Raw genomic sequence first — 23,883 nt, 5'->3', positions numbered from 1 at the left:
CTTCTGTTTTCATTCATTCATTTACTAAATAGCTACTGTCACCCCACCCTATGCCAGGCTCTGTGTCAGGGATAGAGGAGAGACTGTGAGCAAGCCAGCCAGAGTCCTTGCTTTCATGGAATTTTTGGCGCATTGGAAGGGTTAGCTTTTAATAACCTCATGAAGGAATGTAAAATCTCACCTGTACAAAGTGCTGCTAAAGAGGTAACATCAGGGTGTGGATATGTGACAGGGACAAATGGCCTTGTCCAGGATGTTGGGGGTGGGGGTGCCTAACGAAAGGTGATGGTTGAGCTGAGGTTTGAAACAAAAGGACCGACAGGTAAAGATGTGAGTGTGTGGGTGTGCACGCACACGCGTATGTGTGTGTAGAGTAGGTGTATGAAGACGTGCTGAGAATAGCAAATGTGTTTTAAGAGCTTTCTGCAAAGGGAGGAAATCCTGTCTAAAAGGAAGCATGGAGTGTCGGGGGTAGTAAAGTAAGGAGAGGGAGACAAAATCATGGAGACCAGGTGCCCAAGTCCTTTCGACCATCATTGTGATGAATGTGCATATCCACACACCCCTAGAACAATGCTGTCCAGTGGAACTTTCTTCGATGGCGTAAAGTTCTACATTTGCATTGTCCAGTTTGCTAGCTGCTGACCCCGTGTGGCTAAGGTGACCTAAGGATTGCATTTCAAATTTCATTTAATTGTATTTAATTCAACTCTACGTAGACACATGTGGCTAGTGACCTGTTGTATTTCTCAGGTCCACAGCGTGCCCCACAGACGTCCTAGATCCTAAGACTCTCATCGCTGATCACTCCCCAGTCTAACGTTTTATTATGCAAAGTGTCCAAAATGGGGCCACTCACATGGAAGACACTGATTTGATATTTATTAGGAAGAAGAAGATGAGGAAAGAGAATAAAAAAGCAATTTGTAAGGTTAATAATAACCTTCATCCCGAGTTTTCTGAAGGGTTTACACTGTGGATAATACTGGTGCTTAGCTCACTGAGGTACAGTTCCAAATGCTAACGCTGCTGTTACCATTACTAGTGTAGGTTAAGTGCTTGCTGAGGGTTTTTACCCACCAGTCTTTGCTTTAAGAAGTCTATCATGTATTAACCCATTACCTCTGCAATGGCACGATCAGGTAGATGTTTTTATCTTGGTTTCTCAAGTGTCTAAAGTGGAGGTGTAGCCCTCCATGGTCTATTGCTGCCAGCTGTCCATTCTGTGTCAGCTGGAACAAAGTTCAGGACAAAAATATTCCTGCTTTCTGGGGTCACTGATTCTACGTTTGAGTGTCACCGACAGCTGCCTGATTTGTGGCAAAATATGCCTTCTTCTGATTCCATCCATTGTCCAGGCTCTTGCCCTCAGAGCAAATGGGACAAGGTAAACCTGAATGGAAAAGGCGCCCCGTGGCTTGCGCAGGCAAAAGACCACACTTTCGGGACAGAGGCTGGATTTCCATAGAGTTGTTGACATAAGGCGCACCTGGGTGGCTCAGTTGGTTAAGCATCTGACTCACGATTCCGGCTCAGGTCATGATGTCACGGTTTGTGAGATCAAGTCCCATGTTGTGCTGACAACATAGAGCCTGCCTGGGATCCTCTCTCTCCCTCTCTCTCTGCCCCTCCCCTGCTCACACTCTCTCTTTCAAAATAATTTTTGAAAATAATAAGAAAAAAAAATTGAAAAAAAAAGGAATTGTTGACACAAGCTTCATTGTGGCCATGGTGAGAGGACTTCTGGAGGTTTCCAAGGGGTCCCCTGCCTCTAAATACTGCACTAAGCCCATAGGAGGCAGCGAGCACGTAGGTGTCCTCAAACCAGGAAGAGAACAGCAAGCACCTCATCGAGGTCCCCAGTTGTTCCGATCCTTCACACGCTGCCTTCTCTGAGCTTGCCCTTTCCATCCCCACTCTGGGCAGGCCCCACCACCGCCCTGGCAGGGTTCCTCTGACTATTTCTTCATCTGCACTTCTTCCTTTGACTACTTAGTTCAGCCCTGTACCTCTAGCACCTGGAATAGCAGCACTCAGAGCAAGTTCTACAGATTTGTTGAAATGAGTAAAGAGCGACAGTACCATTTTGTCATAAACAAGTATACGTCTGTCTCCCACCCAAGAGTGAGAACACCGTCATTCAGGACGGTGGTGAATGGCCGGCAGGTGATAGGGGTGGATGGGGTGGTGGGGGGTGGAATGTGGCCCTGCATTTACTGAGAGCGGGCTGAGCATGATGTTAGAAAGTCTTCATTGATCTTCCCACAAACCTACGGGGAGATATTTTAAACACAAGACCACTGCGACATAGAGAATTTATATAGTTTGTCCAACTTAGTCACTGCTCTGTGGTATAGACCTAGTAATAGGAAAATCTAGTTCTTAAAAACTCTGTCTTGCCTCAGCTCCACCTGTATCCCCAAACCCACCCAAGTGTTATCCCTGTTTCTTTCTTTTTTTAATTTTATTTTTAATTTTTAAAAATTTACATCCAAATTAGTTAGCATATAGTACAACTATGATTTCAGGAGTAGATTCCTTAGTGCCCCTCACCCATTTAGCCCATCCCCCCTCCCAACCCCTCCAGTAACCCTCAGCTTGTTCTCCATATTTATGAGTCTCCTGTTTTGTCCCCCTCCCTGTGTTTATATTATTTTTGTTCTCCTTCCCTTATGTTCATCTGTTTTGTCTCTTAAAGTCCTCATATGAGTGAAGTCATATGATTTTTGTCTTTCTCTGACTGACTAATTTCACTTAGCATAATACCTTCCAGTTCCATCCATGTAGTTGCAAATGGCAAGATTTCATTCTTTTTGATGGCCGAGTAATACTCCATTGTGTGTGTGTATACACACACACACACACACACACACACACACACACACACACCACATCTTCTTTATCCATTCATCCATCAATGGACATCTGGGCTCTTTCCCTACTTTGGCTATTGTGGATAGTGCTGCTATAAACATGGGGGTGCATGTGTCCCTTCGAAATAGCACACCTGTATCCCTTGGTTAAATACCTAATGGTGCAATTGCTGGGTCGTAGGGTAGCTCTATTTTTAGTTTTTTGAGGAACCTCCATACTGTTTTCCAGAGTGGCTGCACCAGCTTGCGTTGCCACCTGTTTCTTTCTAATGTAAGCTTGTTTCTAGTTACTTTTCAGTGCTTTCAGGTTGGGGAAATATGTGATTTTCCTTGCTCCTGTAGCTGAACATTTCAATTACTTATCTGTTTCATCACTTAAACAAAGGGATTTATTTGCTCCTGAAAATCTACAAGGTAAGAGTAATGACAACTGGTTCATAGGAGGATTGAGACCTTAGCATGTCCAGTTAGAACAGTGCCTAGCACACAGTGAGGCTCAGAAGGAAGGAGGGAGGGAGGGAAGGAAGAAGAATGCATTGTAGTTGAGAGAGGACAGATTTTGGTACAGGAAGATCTGGTTTCACCCATTGTGTGAGCTTGGAAGTGACTTCGCTTTCTGGGCTCCCTTTTCTGCATCTGGAGAGGGCAACGCTCATTTGCAAGAGTTGTTTTGGAAATAATCTAAAATCACGGACGGCAACAGCTCTACCGAGAGAAGGCACATTTCAAGGGTACGTGTGTTCCTCTTCAATCTGTATATTGTCATATGAAGAGGTTCTCCTTGGGCTAAGCATTAGGTAATATCCACAAGGGGGTGTAGAAGCCGCAGCGCAGTATTTCTGATTGTCCATCACACTGATGCCCCTGAAGTCTCCAGGATGAGATAGCTACAAATGATTATTCCAGGTGATCCGTTGGCTGGATTTGACCAGATAGGTAAAGATGGATAATAACGATGATTTTTTTTTCTTAAAAAACATAATAAAAGTAAGACATTGTTTATGGTAGGAATTTGACAATAAAAAAAATAAGAATAGCACCTAGACATCAACAGTAGTCCCACGGTTCAGAGAAAGCCACTCACATTCTAGTACGTTCCCTACAGATGCATTTTCTTTGCAGCTCCACCTACACGGACCTATTAATCATGTGTGATTGATTGTACATCTGGATTTTAAGCTCCTTGACAACAGGGCTCTTCACAAAAAGCTGTGTTTGGCTTTATCTCTGATTCCTAAAATAACGCCCAGCACATAAAACAGGTTCGCAAAACATGAGCATTTATTGGATTAATGGCGATTCACATGACTGAAATTGTATTTTCTATAAAGTTGCACGTCTTTCATTTTAACGTAAGAGCATTTTTATACAGCATTGAACATTCTTTGACACTCTATGTAAATAGGTGCATCACGCTGAACCTTTGGACCTGCTCTGATTTATGCAATTGATTCGTAATGTAGAAGAATTTAAATATCTTCAATATTTTTGCAATTACTAGTAATACTGTCTTAAATATCATCATAAATAAGTACAGAGGGATAATTGTTCAGAACCTTAGGAGACCACAAAAATCATATCTGACCATTTCTTTCAGAATGACTCCTTAATATCGATGCATCTGTTTGTTTTGAGGCTGTTGATGTATATTGTAAAAGTGCCTCTAGAAGGATTCAATATTTTTCACTTCTACCCCCCAGCGTATGAGAGTAGTCATTTCAACCTCTGCTCGTTACCAATATATATTTTCGTTTTCGCTAGTTTGCCATTGACACATGGTACCAAACTGTTATGTTCATAAGCATTTCAGTAAGGTGAAGCTATTTATTTTCATTAAAATTATTCAGTGGTGTCGAGATGCTTTGCAAAGAAGCAAGTCTGTGTTGGCGCCCAGAGCTTATGTCTGCCTCCAGAAGAAAGACTAACACAACTGGAAAATAAAACAATCAATCCTCTCTGGCTTGCGGTCATGGAGACAAAGTGGCAGAGGAATGGCCATGAGGAACAGAAAACATTACTTATTGCGCATAACACAGATAAACCCAATTAATCATCCCTGTTTTAAAAAAATACAGATTTTCTTAGATATCTTTGACGTATAGTCAATATTAAGTAAATATTTGTTGAGTTAATTGAATAAATACACCTAGGTCCTTTGACAAATAAGATTCGTCTCATTCATCTTCAGGTGAAATTGAGGCATATATCTGACAGTGGAGGCACTGATGAGAATTATTTGGGATTCTAAGTCTTAGATGGTACCGTTCAACAAACAGAGCACCTTGCTAAGAGGGGTGTGGCTAAGAATGCCTGAAAAAAAAAAACTGCATGGAAGGTGGGCCTCAAAGCACGGGGGTGTTTTACTAGGTAGCAAAGAGTTTTTAACAACTGGACTCATAAATGTCTCCTCAGTTTTTGCATACCCAGCAGAAGTCATGCGTCCCTCGTGCATTGCCCGGCCAACTAACCACACTGAGAAGTGTGGCTTTAACTAATACGGCTACACATCGGGATTTATGAAGCCCCTGTTTGGTGGCATTGCACAGAATGCTTAAGCACACAATTTCCCAGATCCATTTTTGCATTTTGAATTCTGTTGTATTCCTACTGCTATTTTGTCAATAAAGTTTCTCCAGTGAAGGAGCTTTTATTTTCCCCAGGTCACTACTCTGTAACATTAAATAAAATCCGTGCCAGAATTAATCTTCACGGAGCTTAATCTTGGCCGTTTGTGCTTTTAATTATTACACTTGCCATTTTACTTTGCTGAGCCTACATGGTGGAAGAAATGGGAAAAAATTGATGAACAGTAAAATGAAGCATAAATACATAGTCATAGGCATGTATTTTGCACAAGCTCACACACACAAGTGCACAAAAGACTCACATTATAAGTAATCCATACATCCAAATTATTGAGGGTGCAAACCTAAGTGTGATTGAGAAAAATATGACAATCCTAACCCTTTCCAGACTCCTTCTCTCAGTACCTGGATCGGTTTTACATAGTTACGTTTAATCTGTCTCATGCCATTTATGTGTCCTAAATATCCCTCCCTGGCACCACATCCTTTTTCTAGGAGCCCCCTTAGATAACTCACCCCTCCAAGTCTTGGAATGAGATGTCAGCATTCTCCAGGACTCTTCCCCATGTCACTGGATGGATATCAGTGACCTGAACCAGGGGGATGTAATTCAGTGCCTGGGCTGGAAAATTTTGATGTTTCCTCAGAAATTTGGAATTGGGATATTAAAACAGGTTGAATGAATCACAGGCTCCGGACTAGATAAAAAGACACATGAAATTCAGGGCTGCCGTCTAAATTGGGGTTGTCAAGATGGAATGCGTGCAAAAGAAAAAGGAAACTTGTATGCAAAGATTATATATATATATATATATATATATATATATATATATATATATATATATATATATATAGTATATATATGAGAGATGCAAAATTAAGAGAACACAAGTATATTGGTTTTCTATTGCTTCTGGAACAAATTACCACACTTTAAGTGGCTTCACAGAGCACAGCATCATTATCTCACAGTTCACTCAGAAGTCGGACACGGGTCTCACTAGGCTAAAATCAAGGTGTTGGAAGGGCTGTGTTCCTTTTTGGGAGCTCTGGGGAACATTCATGTTCAAGCTCATCCAGGGGGTTGAACAGAATTTAGGTCCATGGGAATGTAGGACTGAAGTCCCTCTTTACTTGCTGCCTACTAGCTGGATGGAGAGGTCCCAGCTTCTAAAGGTCATCCACCTTCTCTGGCTGGTGGCCTTTTTCCTCCAGGCAGCAATGGTGATTCAAGCCCTTGTTGCTGCAAATCTCCCCTCCCTGCTCCCTCACCTCTCCTCTGCTTTCTCGTACCACTGTACGTCTCTTACCACCCTCAAATTCTCTGCTTTTGAGGTTTCCTGTAAGGGGATTGAGCCCACCTGATGACCCAGGGCAATCTCCTGGGCCCTGCCCTCAATTACATCTGCAGAATTCCTTCCCAGCAGGACCTAAATTGGTGTCTGATTGAGTAACAGGGGAGTAGGATGCTGGGGGGACACGTGTAGAATACTGCTGCCACAGTGAAAGAAAGAGAGAGAAGAGAGAGAGAAAGAGAGGCAGAGACAGGGAGCCAGATGCTTGAAGGAACAGATTGCCTCCTGGTAAATTTAACCCCCTGGTTCAAATCCTTTCTGAGATTTTGAAGCATCTCCTTCCCTGGGTTTCTGTGAGATGTCCCTAAATCCTTAAAATAGCACGCTGTTTGCTTACCCTGGCTTAAAGCATTCTGTTAACCCCCCCCCCCAAAAAAAAAGCAATGTGCTCCCTCCAAGACTTTTTGTCACAATTAAAATTTGCCATCATTAAATAACAATATAGTATTTAAGAAAGTGTGCCCTGGGTTCATTCTGCATGGATTCAGACCAGGCATGCCTATATTCTAGAAGGTTAATTGCTCAGAGTCTCAGTTTCCTTAGCTGCGCAAATGAGATTAGGTAGAAGTTAAGTCATAGGCTTCTGGTAAGGATTAAGCAGAGAATGTGGACAAACATCTCTGCTAGCAATAGATAGTAAAAGCACATGTGACAAAATGAGCCAATCAGACTTCTAAGTTCATTTTTAAAGTTCCTTCCCCCTTGGTTAGTAAGAGATAGAGTAGGCAAGATTAGTTTCCCCAAATTCTCCAAATATGCACCCAAAACACTCATGTCATCTTCCTCTTTTTCTTTGTCCTGTCAAAGCCGCTCAAAGTGCACAGCCAGATTTCATCCTTCTCTCCCAGTGGGATTAACCAGGCCTGGGTCTACTAAGAAAAATAGGGCTTGTCTTATTATGTTTTGTGCCAGTCTCAGTCTATTGGTAACCAATATTGTGGCTAGAACATTCCTTTTGGTTTGTATTGGGATTGTAAAACACCTTCAGCAATAACCACCAGGAAATTAAAAAAAAAAAAAAAAACAACTTTGTTACTTACAAGTCCTAGAAATTTCATTGCATACCTGGAGCCACACAGTGAGGTTATAGAGAGAAAGAGAAAGAGAGGGCCTAAAGTTCTGCACAAGTAGACGGTGAGGGGCTAGAGTTTTACAGGTTTAGTCTCTCTCTATTGGTGAATTTAAAATATGAGTATAGGAATTTAAAGTGTGAGAAGAGAAACATACAAACAGTACAAAGGCTCAATTATCTAAATCAACTAAGATCTCTAAAACAGAGGATCCTGGGTGGGGAAGGGAGGGTTGGTTCTTTATCTAGTCTCGTGGCTAGCAATATTTTTATTGGAGATGGCCATTTATACAGTGGATAAGGTCTTTGAGTGGGTGCCATCTTGGAAATGGGTGTCTTGGCAACCAAAGCTTAAAACAGGTACTTGCTTATGAAAGCAAAAGCCAACCAACCATTAGGGCTTGTATTGCATTTTATAATGTTATTAACATGATGAGTGATACATTTATTTTAAAGGAAATGGAAAATTATGAGTTTTGAGCACTAGGGTCACAAGATTGTTGTTGTTGTTGTTGTTGTTGTTGTTGTTCTAAAACACTCACCTGTTTAGTGTAAAGAATGACTTGGAGACTCCATATTGGACAGGAGCCTGGAGACCAGCTGGACAGGCGGGGAGCATGGAACAAATGGCTGGTTGGGGGGAAGTCAAAAGAAGTTCCTTTCTGATGGAGGCTATTTGGCCTGGGAAAGCTGTGGAAGATTATCAGGTGAAAATAAACATTCTAGGAAGCTGGTGGCCGGGGTGTAACCAGATTGCCAAGTTTGATAGTGGTCCTTGTGGGATCAGGTGGGATGACTAGGCAATCACAGAAGGGTTTCCACAGATAGCATGGGATTTGCTATGACAGAATCATATGCATCAGTCTCCTAGGGTTGTAAGGAGGAAATTGATGATGGTATTCAGAAAATTAAATGCAGTAATTTTAATAATAGTCATTCATAGTTAACATTGATTGAGGGCCTGCTTAGTGTTGGTACTGGGTAAATTAAAAAAAATTTTTTTTCATGTTTATTTAGTTTTGAGAGACAGAGAGAGAGCATGAGTAGGGGAGGGACAGAGAGAGAGGGAGACACATCCAAAGCAGGCTCTAGGCTCTGAGCCCGACGTGGGGCTCAAACCCATGAACTGTGAGATCATGGTCTGAGTTGAAGTGTGATGCTCAACCAACTGAGCCACCCAGGCACTCCTAAATTCTTTTTTTTAATATAAGTAATACCACAAAGCAAGAAGTAATGTCAGTAGTCCTCTTTCTAAACAGGTAAACAGAAAAACAGGGAGGTTAATGGAGCAGCCTCAATTCACATCACTGTATATGGGGATCCAGAATTTGAACACAGGCCATCTGAGATCACAACCTGAAATCTTAGAGTCTGTCTGGGAAAGGGCCTGATGGAGAGATACAGGCACGGAGGAGGGACTTCTGTTAAGAGTAATTGCTCTAGCTTTTCATTTGCTTTTATTTTTTGGTGGGAAGTGGGAACCAGGAGGAAGTAAGAGAGTGGTCAGAAAAATCTTTGCAATGTCAGATTGGTATGTTTTATGAATATTTCTTCTTGGCAGCATACATGGCCTCCATCTGAAAATGTTTTGGTTCCCGCAAAAAAACCTTCTCCGCTCCTTTCCACACAGCTGTTTCGGTGAGCCTGGAGATCTGATGGACTGTTTGTGCGCGGAACACTTTCTCATTGCCTGGGGTGTCATACCAGGCTCATTAAATTAAGACTTCCAAAAGAGAGAGCATATCAAATTTACATCAATAGATAAATGGAGATCGTACGTACAGTTTACAGGGGTTAGGAAAGCTGGTCCAGAAGCTTGTTATATGTATGTTCTTGTAACTAGAGCTAATAAAATTGACATAAATCAAGAGTAATGGGTGTTCTCTAGTGAGTACTTGCGAAGATGAAATTAATGCTTAAACAATATTTATAGTCATTTATAAGAGGCGTTGAAGATGAAAAACACTGTATATTTTAAGCTTTATTGTTATGCAAATCAGGAAGCTCAGTCTCTTAGGAAGTCTTCAAGGTAAGTCAAAGATGAAGAGCTGGCAAAGTTATTATTTTAAAGTTCTTCAAATTGGATCAATGATATGATTGTCTTTATGGTGTTTTTTCATGATTTTATGTGTTTTCATCAAATATTTAAACTTAAGGAAATGCAAATAAAATATTTCTTTTACTGTCCTTTTTTTCTTCTTCATATACATACATGTAAAAGAATATATAGAGATATAAATGATATGGGTAAATCAAGGAATTTTCGTTGACATAAATATCTCCTTGTATATTTGCTTCTTGTATATTTCATATATCTATATCTATCAGGCTAACTATTCAATTTCTACTTCCCATTTTTTTGTCTACCTCCCAGTTAATCTGTCACATTCGTTTCGAAAATCACTTTTCCAGGAAGTTTTCTTGGACTCTTGTGAGTTGTGAAGGTTAAACTTATTTTTACCTTAATATCCACATTTGTATTCAAAATGTTTGTGTACATGGTAAAACCCCCAGTATGCTGCCCCGGGCACAGCCCCCAGCAGTGTCTCATACACCACAGATGCCTGTAGCTCTCGTGCTGTTAGTGCAGTGCTGAAATTAACCGTGATACAGCGGTCAAAGAAGGGAGCTCACAAATGTCAAAATTGTAATTAAAATCCCAGTCTTCTGTCTTTAAATTCTCTAGCATGAAGCAAAAATGTCAACTTTATTACTCAGTGTACTTTATTAATTAGCTAGCAAATATTTGTGTAATTTCCGCCGTGGATCTGGTTAATGTCCTTTGTGGGGAGAGTACGAAACAAGGTCACTAAGTTGCTGCTCTTCCTGGAGCTTACGTTCTCAACTCAGCTAAGTTTATTTCGTATATTAATGGGCAAGAAAGCATATTATGGATTTGAGAGTGATGTTCAAAGTTGAAAGAAACACAGGGGCAGCCGCTCCAAATTTACTTCCTCCTCTGTAAATTTATTCTGTCAACTTCAGGCACAACCTATTCTATCCAACTATCTAAGAGTGATGCTTTTTAAGGCTCCAACCAGTTTCGTCCTTTGTATAATTAGGAACTTGTGTATATTAAATATGGATTCCTTATGGCTTTTCGGGACCTACCTTTATGTTCCATGGCACATACTTTTTTTCCAAAAGAATATTAGTTAATGAATATCCTTTTGGGGTTAGATTCTCTCGTTCGTTTACAGACCATCCCTGACATAATGACGGTTCAACTTAGATTTTTCTACTTCACGAAGGTGCCTAAGTGATCTGCATTCAGTAGAATCCAAACTTGAAATTTGGAATGGGGATCTTTTCCCAGGCTTAGGATACAAGGTGTGGTACTCTCCCAATCCTCTCTGGTGACACCAAATGGCGGCAGCTCCCAGTCAGCTAGAGATCCCAAGGGTCAACAGTCGACACACTGACACCATTCTGCACCCACAGAGCCATTCTGTCACTTTAGCACAGTATTCGATGAATTACATGAGACAGTCAACATTTTATTGTAAAATACGCTTTGTGTTAGATGATCTTGCCCAACTTTAGGCTCAGGTAAGTGTTCTGAGCACATTTAAGCTAGGCTAGGCTAAGGTCTGATGTTCAGTAGGTTAGGTGTACATGCATTTTTGACTTAGGATATTTCCAATTTACCACGGGTTTGTTGGGACAAAACATCATCCTAAGTCAAGGAAGATCTATATTATTCTTCCAAGATCTTGCACCTGTAAATTAATCTTTCCAAGTTATTGGTTTTTATTCTTTAATTATAGCATACTACTACTAAATTCCTTAAACTCTTACTATCAGATTAGCAGAAGATAAAAAATGATACTACATTGATTCAGCCTTATATTTTACACAGCACTTTCACTTTCTTTATCTCATTTTATGGCACTTTTTTTTTTAGTGTTTGTTTTTGAGAGAGAGAGAGACAGAGCACATGTGGGGGAGGAGCAGAGAGAGAGGGAGACACAGAATCCCAAGCAGGCTCCAGGCTCTGAGCTGTCAGCACAAAGCCAGACACATGGCTCAAACTCACAAACCGTGAGATCATGACCTGAGCCAAATTCAGACCTTAACTGACTGAACCACCCAGGCAGATGGCACTTTTTTAAACTTACATTTCCCTGAGTTTTAATTTAGATGCTTTTCAAAATTCTTTGAATACAATTAAAATCCTTTAAAACCAATATGTTCAAGAGAAGGCTAATGTATATGATATAAACATAAAACATAAATCAGTAAAGAAAACATAGACACAAAATTAATTCTACCAGATAGATAGATAATTTACCCATGAGATTTGCACCCAATTAGAATGCTACTTGGAAAGATAGTTAAAACTTACCAATAATCAAAGGAAGTAAAATTTATAGCAATGGACATTTCAAAGCCTAAAACTAACCTAGTTAAAAAAATGTGACTGTGCTATTAATGAGTGTAATGAAATGTCAAATAAGTGTGCTGAATAAAGGAAAGAATGAATGACGCCAGAAAAACCGCCGACAGGATTTTAACACTTGATGAAAGAAGTCTGGTAAGATGACATGAAATAGGAAATAAAGTATAAGAAACAAGTATAATCGTGGAAGTATGCACCCCTTTTATCTTTGTTTCTTCCAGCTTAACCTAAGGGAATATTATAGATGCGGGAAATGGTGCGTGTATTAATATGCTGGAGGGCAAGCAAAATTTTACTTCTGCCCTCTCGGGCTTTTTCTGCTGCCCTCGAAAATTAACCGGAAATAAGACAGGGCAACAGGAGAACAGGGGAACAACACACACGTTTCTAGAAGTTGTACGTGGCACAGAGCCCTCATAAGGAAAAAAGGAAGACCCAAAGACATGGTGAAGCCTCTGGACTCAAGTTGCACAAAGAGAGGCGATTGGGGAAAATCTACTAACCTCTGTGGGGGAGCTGCAGGGAAGAATTACTTTAGCAAGGTCTGTTTGTATAGAATTCTCTTGGTCTCAACTTCTCATCCTAGGTGATAGGAAGGTGGCCTTCCTACTGCTGTGGGGAGGGCATCATTCAGGACAAGTTTCATCTCCTGTTTCCAGGAAGAACAGGGAGATTGGAATGTTCTTTTCACAACTGCTGTTTGTCAAAAAAACCCGTATGCAAAAGTGGCATATTGTGGGATGGCATGTCCTGCCACCTTCAATACTTACCAGAGCATTACCTGTAGGTGGCAAACAGGAAACGGTACGAAATCACAGTGTTATGTGCATTGTTATGATATAATATACTATAAAAATATTACAAAATCGTAATAGTCACAAAAGATGATAAGAGAATAATATGAACAGCTCTGTTCCCACAAATTTGATAAATTAGAAGAAATGGACTACTACCTCGAGAGACTTGAACTACCCAAACTTGTACAAAGAGAAAAACAATCTACATTCACCTGTAGTTATTAAATTGAAAAAAAATTTTTAAGTCATCTGAAAAAGAACACGTCCAGTCCAGAGAGTCTCACTGATGAATCCTGGCAAATATTTACTGAGGAAATGATACCTGTTCTCCATAATCTATTCCAGAAAACAGGGGTAAAAGGAGCACTTCTTTTTAATTTTTTTTAATGTTTATTTATTTTTGAGAGAGAGAGAGCACAAGTGGGGGAGGGGCAGAGAGAGGGGGAGAATCTGAAGTGGGCTCCAGGCTCTGAGCTGTCAGCACAGAGCCTCACACGGGGCTCAAACTCCAGAACTACGAGATCATGACCTGAGCCGAATTCAGATGCTTCACTGACTGAGCCACCCAGGCGCCCCATAAAGGAACACTTCTTCTTTTTCTTTTTTAATTTTTTTAAATCTTCATTTATTTTTGAAAGAGAGAAAGACAGAGCACAAGCAGAGGAGGAACAGAGAGAGAGAGGGAGACACAGAATCAGAAGCAGGCTCCAGGCTCTGAGCTGTCAACACAGAGCAGGACGTGAGGCTCGAACTCACAAACCGTGAGATCATGACCTGAGCCAAAGTCAGATGCTTAACCGACTGAGCCACCCAGGCACCAAGGAACCCTTCTTGATTCATTTAATGTGACTGTGATTATCTGAATACCAAGTACTACAACCACATGAAGACTTTACAAGGGAAAGAAACTATAATCACAGCTCTCATGTACATAAGCAAACAAAAATCCTCAACAAAATATTAGCAATATCAATCCAACAAAGTTTTAGGACTCACACCACTGTACAATTCACACTGTACAAATTCACAGTATTGCAGACAATGTAGTATTGGTGAAGGAATGGATGCCTAGATCAGTGGACTGAAATATCGAACTCAGAAGTATACCCACTGAATTTTCGTGATGATACAGCCCAAAAATAGCCCACCAAAATTTAACAAAGGCACCAGGACAAACTCAATGGACAAGAATAGCAAAGATGCTGCAACAATTGGACATCCATCTACAAACAGAAGAAAAAAGAATAGACCAAGACCTTGCACCTTATATAAGAATTAACTGAATGCATCACAGACTGAAATATAAAATGAATATATGCAGTGTGCGAACTTGGATCTAGAGAAAGTCATGACCTTGTAGACAGAACTACAGAAACAATGATGCTTAACTAGGGTTAATAGTTAATTATTCAGTGTACTTGTTTTATTTCTGTCCACATGTGTGCATCTTGCAGATTTTCTGTAACGAGTTTCTTATTTTTATAAGGGGGGAATTATGCTAGACCTTCAAAGGCATGGAGTAAAATTCATTAATTGCAACAGGCATTAAGATCGTTGGAACAGCTGGGTTGCTGCTGCCTGAGGGCGACAGAGGAGCACCTTCCCCTCAGCCTCGAGCTGCTGTGATCCTCTCCTCCTTCTCTTTTAGGGCTTTTTGCCAAGAAATGGAGGCCGGAGGCCAGTGAAAGCGGTGCTGTACCGAACTGCGCATCCTTCTTTCGTAAAAGCCACGATCGGATAGGGGAAAAATAGAGTCCGCTTTTTTTTCGTACTCTGGAAATGAATCAAAGGCTTGCAGCCCCCCTCCCCCGCCAAGGAGCCTCTATTTCACAACATCAAAAAGGCTGGTTCTTAGGAAGAACAGGGAGTCTGTGGCACCTTCACGTGCTTCAGTTCAATCTTCCAGGAGGGAGCCCAGGACAGCCCACGTTCCCTGGGCATAGGGAGGACAGAGGGGATCCCTCACAAAGAATTGCAATTCATCTTTGGTTCTGACAGCTCTGGTGGCTCCTTGTTAGACTGGCTCCAAAGGACTGGTTGGTCTAATTTGAGTAACTTGAAATTAGCCTGGGGCTAAAGGTCCTGGGGAGTGGGGAGCTTTTGTGAAAGACACAAGCATCGCCCTGGCTACCATTGCCTGGGGGCCGAATCAGCACTGGTGCAGCAACCTAACCAAGGCAGGAGAGGTAGGGCTAGTGAATTAAGCATCCTTAAGGGCTTTGAAAAACTACCAAAGCCAAGCTCTTGCTCAGGAAAGACCTCAGAAGACCCGAGACTGTCACCTCCTGATGGCCTTGAGGCTCCGTGAAAGCTGCACTAGAAGGCTGAACTGTGGGGGGAGGTCATGGAGAGGCTTCAGGGTGACTGGATAGGTGGCCCCCAGCAATGGGAAGCTCCCCCCTTATCCTTAGAGCATGCACTCTGACCTCATCCTGTTCCCACGGTGGGAGCCATTTCTAAGGGCGCAGCCCTGAGAGGCTCCTGGCAGTGATCTCGCCTCCTAAGGCCTCTCTGGAAATTCTGAAGATCCCACGGGCAGGTGGGAGACTCCTGGTCCTTAGGCCAAGACAAGCCTCTGGAGTAAGTCCCCCTGCTTCTTCAGTGTGTCCTCCCCACCCCTCTACCCCCTCTGCCTTCCTCTCTCCCTGGCCTCCCAGCACCAGCCCCTTGGGATTTCCCTGAAAGCTACCAAGGATGTCAGGGCCAACAATGGGGCAGTCAGCCAGGCGGCTCGGGCCTGGGCCCTGGGACGGGGGCATCCTGGGGACCCCGGCTTGGTCACCAGCTCTGTGCGCAGAGTGGTGGCCCATGTGTCTGATGCTCAGGGACCAGGGACACTTCACGGAAGCGGGGATGCAGGGCAGGCAGTGGGGATGGAGGTGGGGGTGGGGCTGCCCTTGGGCGAAGCCAGGAGGGTGCAGGCTGCCTGAATTAAGGCCCGGACACTATCCAGAGTCTGATGGGGATGCTAAGGGGTAGAATCTCTGGGAAAGCAAGAGAGAAGAAGGGTATACTGCTGATGGGGAACAAAGCCAGGGGAGCGCCTACGCCATTGGACCTCTAATAGAAAGGACAGAAAAAGCAGAGCAATGGCAACCCCAGCCAACAGGACTCCCCCCCCACCCCCCATTCTGGAAATGTTGATTGTGAGAGAATATGCACCTGCGGAGGTAATTGATTTAGCTGCCAAGTTCAGGCCGGGAAACCAGGCATTTTTGGCACAGAGATGGGAAAGGGGTGCTGACATTTCCCTGACTGGGCAGGAGGCAGAGAAAATGAGCAAGGTCACCAGACACCTTGCCCTCTGGCAGCGTATGCGTGCAGCTCAGAGTTTCATGAATCCACCCTTTTATAGAGTGAATTATTCTAGCCTGCAGGGAGGCTGGAGCCAACGAGGGGGGCCTTTCTGGACTCATGGGACCCTGGAAATCCATAGAGGAGGCACAACAGATACTGAGTGAGTTGGGATTAAGACAGGCCATCTATACCCCTGTCTTTGGGGGCCCTGGTCAGGCCAGATTCACTTGAGGAATAAAAGCTAAGATGCTCCAGTCTGCCTCTAGTACCTGATATGGGATGTGGAAATTCATGCTGGTTCCAGCTGTGGGGCAAGACGTTTATGATGTTGGGCAATCCATTGCTGGTCTGGGGAAACTGACAAATCCCAGGTATGGACTGTGGGAAAGACCTGAGAGAGAGAGAGAGAGAGAGTGGGGGTGGGGAGATTTTCAAAATCCAAAAGGCTATTCCAATCTGCTATAAATTGTGCTGTAAAAGTCACCTGGAAGCAATGCGGTTTGACCTCACTGCTGCAGGGACCCCACCTGGAAAGATAGAATGGCAGCCCAGTGTTGTGTTTGTTGGTTGGCCTGTGGAAGGCCTTCAAATCTGAACAACGGTGGTTTCGACCTGCCCCACCTGTGCCTACCAGCCCTGAGGCCACCTGCTCCAGCAGGGGCCAGCAGGGGACCTAAGAGATACTCCCCAGATACTCCCCTGTTCTGGATTCATGCCTTCCACTCCCTAGTAGAGGACGTAGGCCAAGACTGCCTCCAGGAGAGGGCCTCTGGAGGCCATCAGAGGCCTCATGTTGAGCTCACTGTTCACTGGTCCCCACAAATAAACAAAGGGTGACTGCTCTGGTGGATATTGGTGCTGAATGTCCTCTAATCCATGGTAACCCTCAAATGTTTTCTGGACCCCTTAGTGCCTTTGATGGTTATGGGGGGTTGACAGCTATGGTCCTTTTGACAATGCCCCCCACCCCCCATTGAGAATAGGATAATATTATCTCTCCAATACCAGACAGTGTACCTGGCAATGATATCCTATAAGGTCAGACTTTGCAAACCTCCATCAGTGAATTCTGCCTCCCGTTAGACAAATCAGACCAATGCTGAGAGGGAAAGCCAACTGGTAACCAGTAAGTCTTCCACTCCCACCAAGGGTGGTGACTGCCTGGGGGACATAAGGAAATGAGAGGAACTATCTGAGAACTTCACCCAGTGGGTACTGCACACCCTGTCACAGCCTGGTGTGAAGAGAAGAAAAACAGCCTAAAAGACGTGTGCGACACCATCAAGTACCAACACACAGTTCCCGAAGAAGAGAGAGAGAAGGAGATGGAAAAAAATATTTGAAGGAACAATAGCTGAAAATGTCCCAAATTAGATGAAAACATTAGCCTCCTACTTATACAATAAGCTGAACAAATTGCAAGTAGGATAAATTTAAAGAAGCCCACACCAAAGCACAGCATAATTAAATTGCTGATTGTGAAGACAAAGACCCTTGAAAGCAGCAAGAAAGAAGCAACTCATAAAGAACGAGGAATCATCAAGAATAACAAACAATTTCTCATCAGAAACCATGGAGGCCAGAAGGCAGTTAGACAACTTACTCAAACTGCCGAAAGAAAAATAGCTGACAACCAAAGAATTCTATATCACGCAAAGCTATCTTCAAAATGGGAGAAATTAAGACATTCTCAGATAAAGAGTGACATTTTGTTGCTATCTGATCCGCTCTGTAACAAATGCTCAAGGGAGTTTTGCAGACTGGAAAGAAAGGACACTAAGTTGTAACTCAAACTCACATGAAAAATGAACAGTGGGAAATATAACTGGACAGGCAAATATTTAAACAAAAGTACAAATTTATTTTTTAAAAATTATCTCAATACTTCAGGATTTCAACTCTCGTGCTCATTTTATTTCCGATTCATTACAGGTTCCGAATATTATGGATCCTCGTGTTAATCCTAATTAGAGCCCTCCTATGAATCCTGTGTTCCAGGTAATTTTAATGATCCATTTCCTTTATAAATTTTTGACAGTCTTGTTTCTCATTGTTCATTACTTTGCTGTAGCTAGGGTGAATCTAATGGGCTCATTTGGAAAGTATTACTGCATCGTTAGCTCAAGGATAATGCTGAGGTCCTTGTGTACTTTTCAATTTTATCTGCATATTTAGGAATATCGCCAGCGATCCTATGTGTGGATGTGATGCTAAAAAGTGGATTTGAAAATAAATATTAAAAGGGAAAAAAGAAAATAAATATTTTAGGTGATTTTTAAAGTATAATTGACATACAATATCCTATTGGTTTCAGGTGTATATCAGAATGCTGTGATATTTTTACATGGTACAAAATGACCCCCATGATAAGTCTGCTTACCTTCTGCCACCATATAAAGTTATTACAGTGTTATTGACTATATACCTTATACTTTATATTATATCACCATGAGTTATTTATTTTATTACTGGGGGTTTGGATCTCTTTAGTCCCCTTCACCTGTTTCATCTGCCCCCTCAACTCATTTATAATCCTCTGGTAACTAACTGTTTTCTGTATCTGTAAGTCTGTTTCTGTTTTGTTTTCTTTGTCCATTTGTTTGTTTGCTGTTAGATTCCACATGTAAGTGAAATCATACAGTATTTGTCTTTCTCTGTCTAACTGATTTCACGTACTATACTAACTTCTAGGCCCATCCATGTTTTTGCAAATGGCAAGATTTCATTATTATTATGGCTGATAATATTCCATTCATACATCTTCTTTATTGATTCATGTAGCAGTGGACACTTAGGTCGCTTCCATATTTTGGCTATTGTAAAAAAAAAATGCTGCAGTGAACATAGGAGTGCACCTATGTCTTTGAATCGGTGTATTCATTTTCTTTGGACAAATGCCTAGAAGTGAAATGGTTGCATTGTATAGTAGTTCTATTTTTAATTTTTTGAGGAACCTTCATGCTGGCTGCACCAGTTTGCATTCACACCAACAGTGCACAGAAGTACCTTTTCTCCACATTCCCACCAACACTTGTTGTTTCTTGTATTTTTGGTTGTAGCCATTCTGACAGGTGCAAGATGGTATCTTATTGTGGTTTTGATTCGCATTTCCCTGATGATGAGTGATGTCGAGCATCTTTTCTTGTGGCTGTGGGCCGTCTCCATTTCTTCTTTTGAAAAATATCCATTTATGTCATCTGCAAATATCTTCTATTCAGCAAGTTGTACTTTTGTTGTATTGTTTACTGTGCAAAGCTTTTTATTTTGATGTAGTTCAATTGTTTATATTTTTGTTTTCTTTGCCTGAGGAAACATATGTAGAAAAATGTTGCTACAGCTGATAGAGAGATACAGAGAAATTACTGCTTGAGCTCTCTTCCAGGATTTTTACGGTTTCAGGTCTCACATGTAAGCCCTTAATCCATTTGAGTGTATTTCTGCATATGGTGTGAGAAAGTGTTCTAATTTCATTCTTTTGCACGTAACTGTCCAGTTTTCCCAATACCATTTCTGCAGGTCTGCTTTGGCATGAGACACGGATCCAAGGCCTGGCTGTGGGGGTGTGTCCTCAGGAGAACATGAGGGCATGTTGTTAGTCAGTTAGGTGGTGAATGTTGGCACTGAGCTGGTTCCTGAAGGTGTCCGTGTATATAGTCTGGGGAGAGGGGAGTGGAAATGCTGCCTGTCAGCCCTTTTTCTCTTAGAGAATTCTCCCAAAGATCCCTGGCCCTCTAGCACAAGCTCTCAGATTGCTGAATGAATCTCCTTTCCATATACCTCAGGTGTTTTTCAAGCTGTTGTTTCTCTGCTGTGTCTCAGCAGGGCTGTTTTGTGTGTGTGTGTGTGTGTGTGTGTGTGCGCTTCTCTTTAAAGATGGGATTTAGTTTTATTTTTTTTAATGTGAAATTTATTGTCAGATTGGTTTCTATACAACACCCAGTGCTCATCCCAACAGGTGCCCTCCTCAATGCCCATCACCCATTTTCCCCTCCCTCCCACCCTCCATCAACCCTCAGTTTATTCTTAGTATTTAAGAGTCTCTTATGGTTTGCCTTCCTCCCTCTCTAACTTTTTTCCCTTCCCCTCCCCCATGGTCTTCTGTTAAGTTTCTCAGGATCCACATAAGAGTGAAAACATATGGTATCTGTCTTTCTCTGTCTGACTTATTTCACTTAGCATAACACTCTCCAGTTCCAACCACGTTGCTACAAAAGGCCATATTTCATTCTTTCTCATTGCCACGTAGTATTCCATTGTGTATGTAAACCACAATTTCTTTATCCATTCATCAGATGAATGGGCTTCAGTTTTCTATCACCCCCCAGCTCTCCCAGAAGTGAGCCCACTGATTTTTAAAGTTCCAGGTGGTAAGCCTCAATGATTGTGAGAACTTGTGAAATTAGACCCCTCTGGTTTTCCAACCCAAATGTTATGGGGATTTGTCTTCCCCACACAGGTCCCTTCATGCCTGGGGTACCTGGTGTAGGGTATGTTTCTCTCATCTCTCTGCACCTGCGGCATCCCTCTATCCCACAGACAGTCCCACTAGTCGGTTTAGCTCCCAACTGCATCTCTGACCTCCCTTCACTCTTCGATGTGGATTCTTCTCTACATTTAACTCTGGAGAGTTTGTCCTGCTAACCCTTGGGTCACTTTCTGGGTTATTGACACTAATGTGAGTGTTACCTATTGTATCTGTGGGATGAGGTGAACTCAAGGCGTACTCTGATATCTTCCCTGGAGGTCTTCTCTACCTTTTTTTTTATTGGTTTGTCAATATCCTTTTTTTAATTTTATTTTTTATTTTTAAAAATTTACATCCAAATTAGCATCTAGTGCAGCAATGATTTCAGGAGTAGATTCCTTAGTGCCCCCTACCCACTTAGCCCCTCCCCCCTCCCACAACCGCTCCAGGAACCCTCAGTTTGTTCTCCATATTTAAGAGTCTTTTCTGTCTTGTCCCCCTCCCTGTTTTTATATTATTTTTGTTTCCCTTCCCTCATGCCCATCTGTTTTGTCTCTTAAAGTCCTCATATGAGTGAAGTCATGATTTTGTCTTTCTCTGACTAATTTCACTTAGCATAATACCCTCCAGTTCCATCCACGTAGTTGCAAATGGCAAGATTTCATTCTTTCTGATGGCCGAGTAATACTCCATTGTGTATGTATATATATACCACATTTTCTTTATCCAATCATCCATCGATGGACATTTGGGCTCTTTCCATACGTTGGCTATTGTTGATAGTGCTGCTATAAACATGGGGGTGCATGTGTCCCTTCGAAACAGCACACCTGTATCCTGTGGATAAATGCTAGTAGTGCAATTGCTGGGTCGTAGGATAGTTCTATTTTTAGTTTTTTCAGGAACCTCCATACTGTTTTCTAGAGTGGCTGCACCAGATTACATTCCCACCAACAATGCAAAAGAGATCCTCTTTCTCCGCATCCTCGCCAACATCTGCTGTTGCCTGAGTTGTTAATGTTAGCCATTCTGACAGGTGTGAGGTGGTATCTCCTGGTGGTTTTGGCTTGTATTTCCATGATGAGGAGTGATGTTGAGCATTTTTTCATGTGTCGGTTGGTCATCTGGATGTCTTCTTTGGAGAAGTGTCTATTCATGTCTTTTGCCCATTTCTTCACTGGATTATTTGGTTTTTGGGTGTTGAGTTTGATAGGTTCTTTATAGATTTTGGATACTAACCCTTTATCTTATATGTCATTTGCAAATATCTTCTCCCATTCAGTCAGTTGCCTTTTAGTTTTGCTGATTGTTTCCATCTCTGTGCAGAAGCTTAGTATGATGAGGTCCCAATACTTCATTTTTGTTTTTGTTTCCCTTGCCTCCAGAGACGTGTTGAGTAAGAAGTTGCTGTGGCCAAGATCAAAGAGGTTTTTGCCTGCTTTTTCCTCAAGGATTTTGATGGCTTCCTGTCTTACATTGAGGTCTTTCATCCGTTTTCAGTTTATTTTTGTGTATGGTGTAAGGAAGTGGTCCAGGTTCATTCTTCTGCATGTCGCTGTCCGGTTTTCCCAGCACCACTTCCTGAAGTGACTGTCTTTATTCCATTGGATATGCTTCCCTGCTTTATCAGAGATTAGTTGGCCATACGTTTGTGAGTCCATTTCTGGGTTCTCTGTTCTGTTCCCTTGATCTGAGTGTCTGTTGATTTATATATTGATTTGTTGAATTATATATTTGGGTGCTCTCACATTTGGCACATAAATGTTTACAATTGTTAGGTCTTCTTGGTAGATAGACCCCTTGATTATGATATAATGCCCTTCTGCATCTCTTGATACAGTCTTTATTTTAAAGTCTAGATTGTCTGATATAAGTATGGCTACTCCGGCTTTCTTTTGTTGACCATTAGCACGATAGATGGTTCTCCATTCCTCTTATTTTCAATCTGAAGGTGTCTTTAGGTCTAAAGTGGGTCTCTTGTAAACAGCATATAGATTGATCTTGTTATCTTATCCATTCTGTAACCCTATGTTTTTTGATTGGAGCACTGAGTCCATTGACATTTAGAGTGAGTACTGAAAGATATGAATTTATTGCCATTATGATGCTTGTAGAGTTGGAGTTTCTGGTGGTGTTCTCTGGTCCTTTCTAATCTTTGTTGCTTTTGGTGTTTATATATATATATATTTTTTTTCTTCATCTTTTCTCCCCTCAGAGAGTCCCCCTTAAAATTTCTTGCAGGGCTGGTTTAGTAGTCACAAACTCCTTTAATTTTTGTTTCTCTAGGAAACTTTTTATCTCTCCTTCTATTTTGAATGACAGCCTTGCTGGATGAAGAATTCTTGGCTGCATATTTTTCTGATTCAGCACACTGAATATATCCCGCCACTCCTTTCTGGCCTGCCAAGTTTCTGTGGATAGGTCTGTTGCAAACCTGATCTGTCTTCTCTTGTAGGTTAGGGACTTTTTTTCCCTTGCTGCTTTCCTGATTCTCTCCTTGCCTGAGTATTTTGTGAATTTGACTATGATATGCCTTGTTGATGGTCGGTTTTTGTTGAATCTAATGGGGTCCTCTGTGCTTCCTGGATTTTGATGTCTGTGTCTTTCCCCAGGTTAAGAAAGTTTTCCCCTATGATTTGCTCACATAACCCTTCTACCCCTATTTCTCTCTCTTCCTCTTCTGGGACCCACATGATTCTGATGTTGTGCCTTTTTAATGAGTCACTGATTTCTCTGATTCTTAAATCATGCTCTTTTGCCTTAATCTCCCATTTTTTTTCTGCTTCATTATTCTCTATAAGTTTGTCCTCTGTATCGCTGGTTCTCTGTTCTGCCTCATCCATCCTTGCCACTGCTGCATCCATCCATGATTACAGTTCAGTTATAGCATTTTTTATTTCATTCTGGCTATTTTTTACTTCTTTTATCTCTGCAGAAAGGGATTCTAATCTATTTTTGACTCCAGCTAGTATTCTTATTATCGTGATTCTAAATTCTGGTTCAGACATCTTGCTTGTATCTGTGTTGGCTAAATCCCTGGCTG

At 41.8% G+C, this 23,883-nt stretch overlaps 1 long non-coding RNA gene across 1 annotated transcript in view; it reads left to right on the top strand.

The window, feature by feature from the left end:
* LOC123383144 overlaps positions 1–23,883 on the top strand; it is a 51,315-nt gene that overhangs the window by 5,760 nt on the left and 21,672 nt on the right. The window contains exon 2 of the long non-coding RNA XR_006592574.1: positions 18,308–18,373. This is a non-coding gene — a long non-coding RNA (uncharacterized LOC123383144). The remainder of the gene's footprint in view (positions 1–18,307; positions 18,374–23,883) is intronic.

The sequence above is a fragment of the Felis catus genome, chromosome F2, assembly GCF_018350175.1.
Source record: "Felis catus isolate Fca126 chromosome F2, F.catus_Fca126_mat1.0, whole genome shotgun sequence".
Lineage (NCBI taxonomy): Eukaryota > Metazoa > Chordata > Mammalia > Carnivora > Felidae > Felis > Felis catus.
Note: the sequence above shows the minus strand (reverse complement) of the source record. Positions and strands in the feature narration are given on the sequence as shown.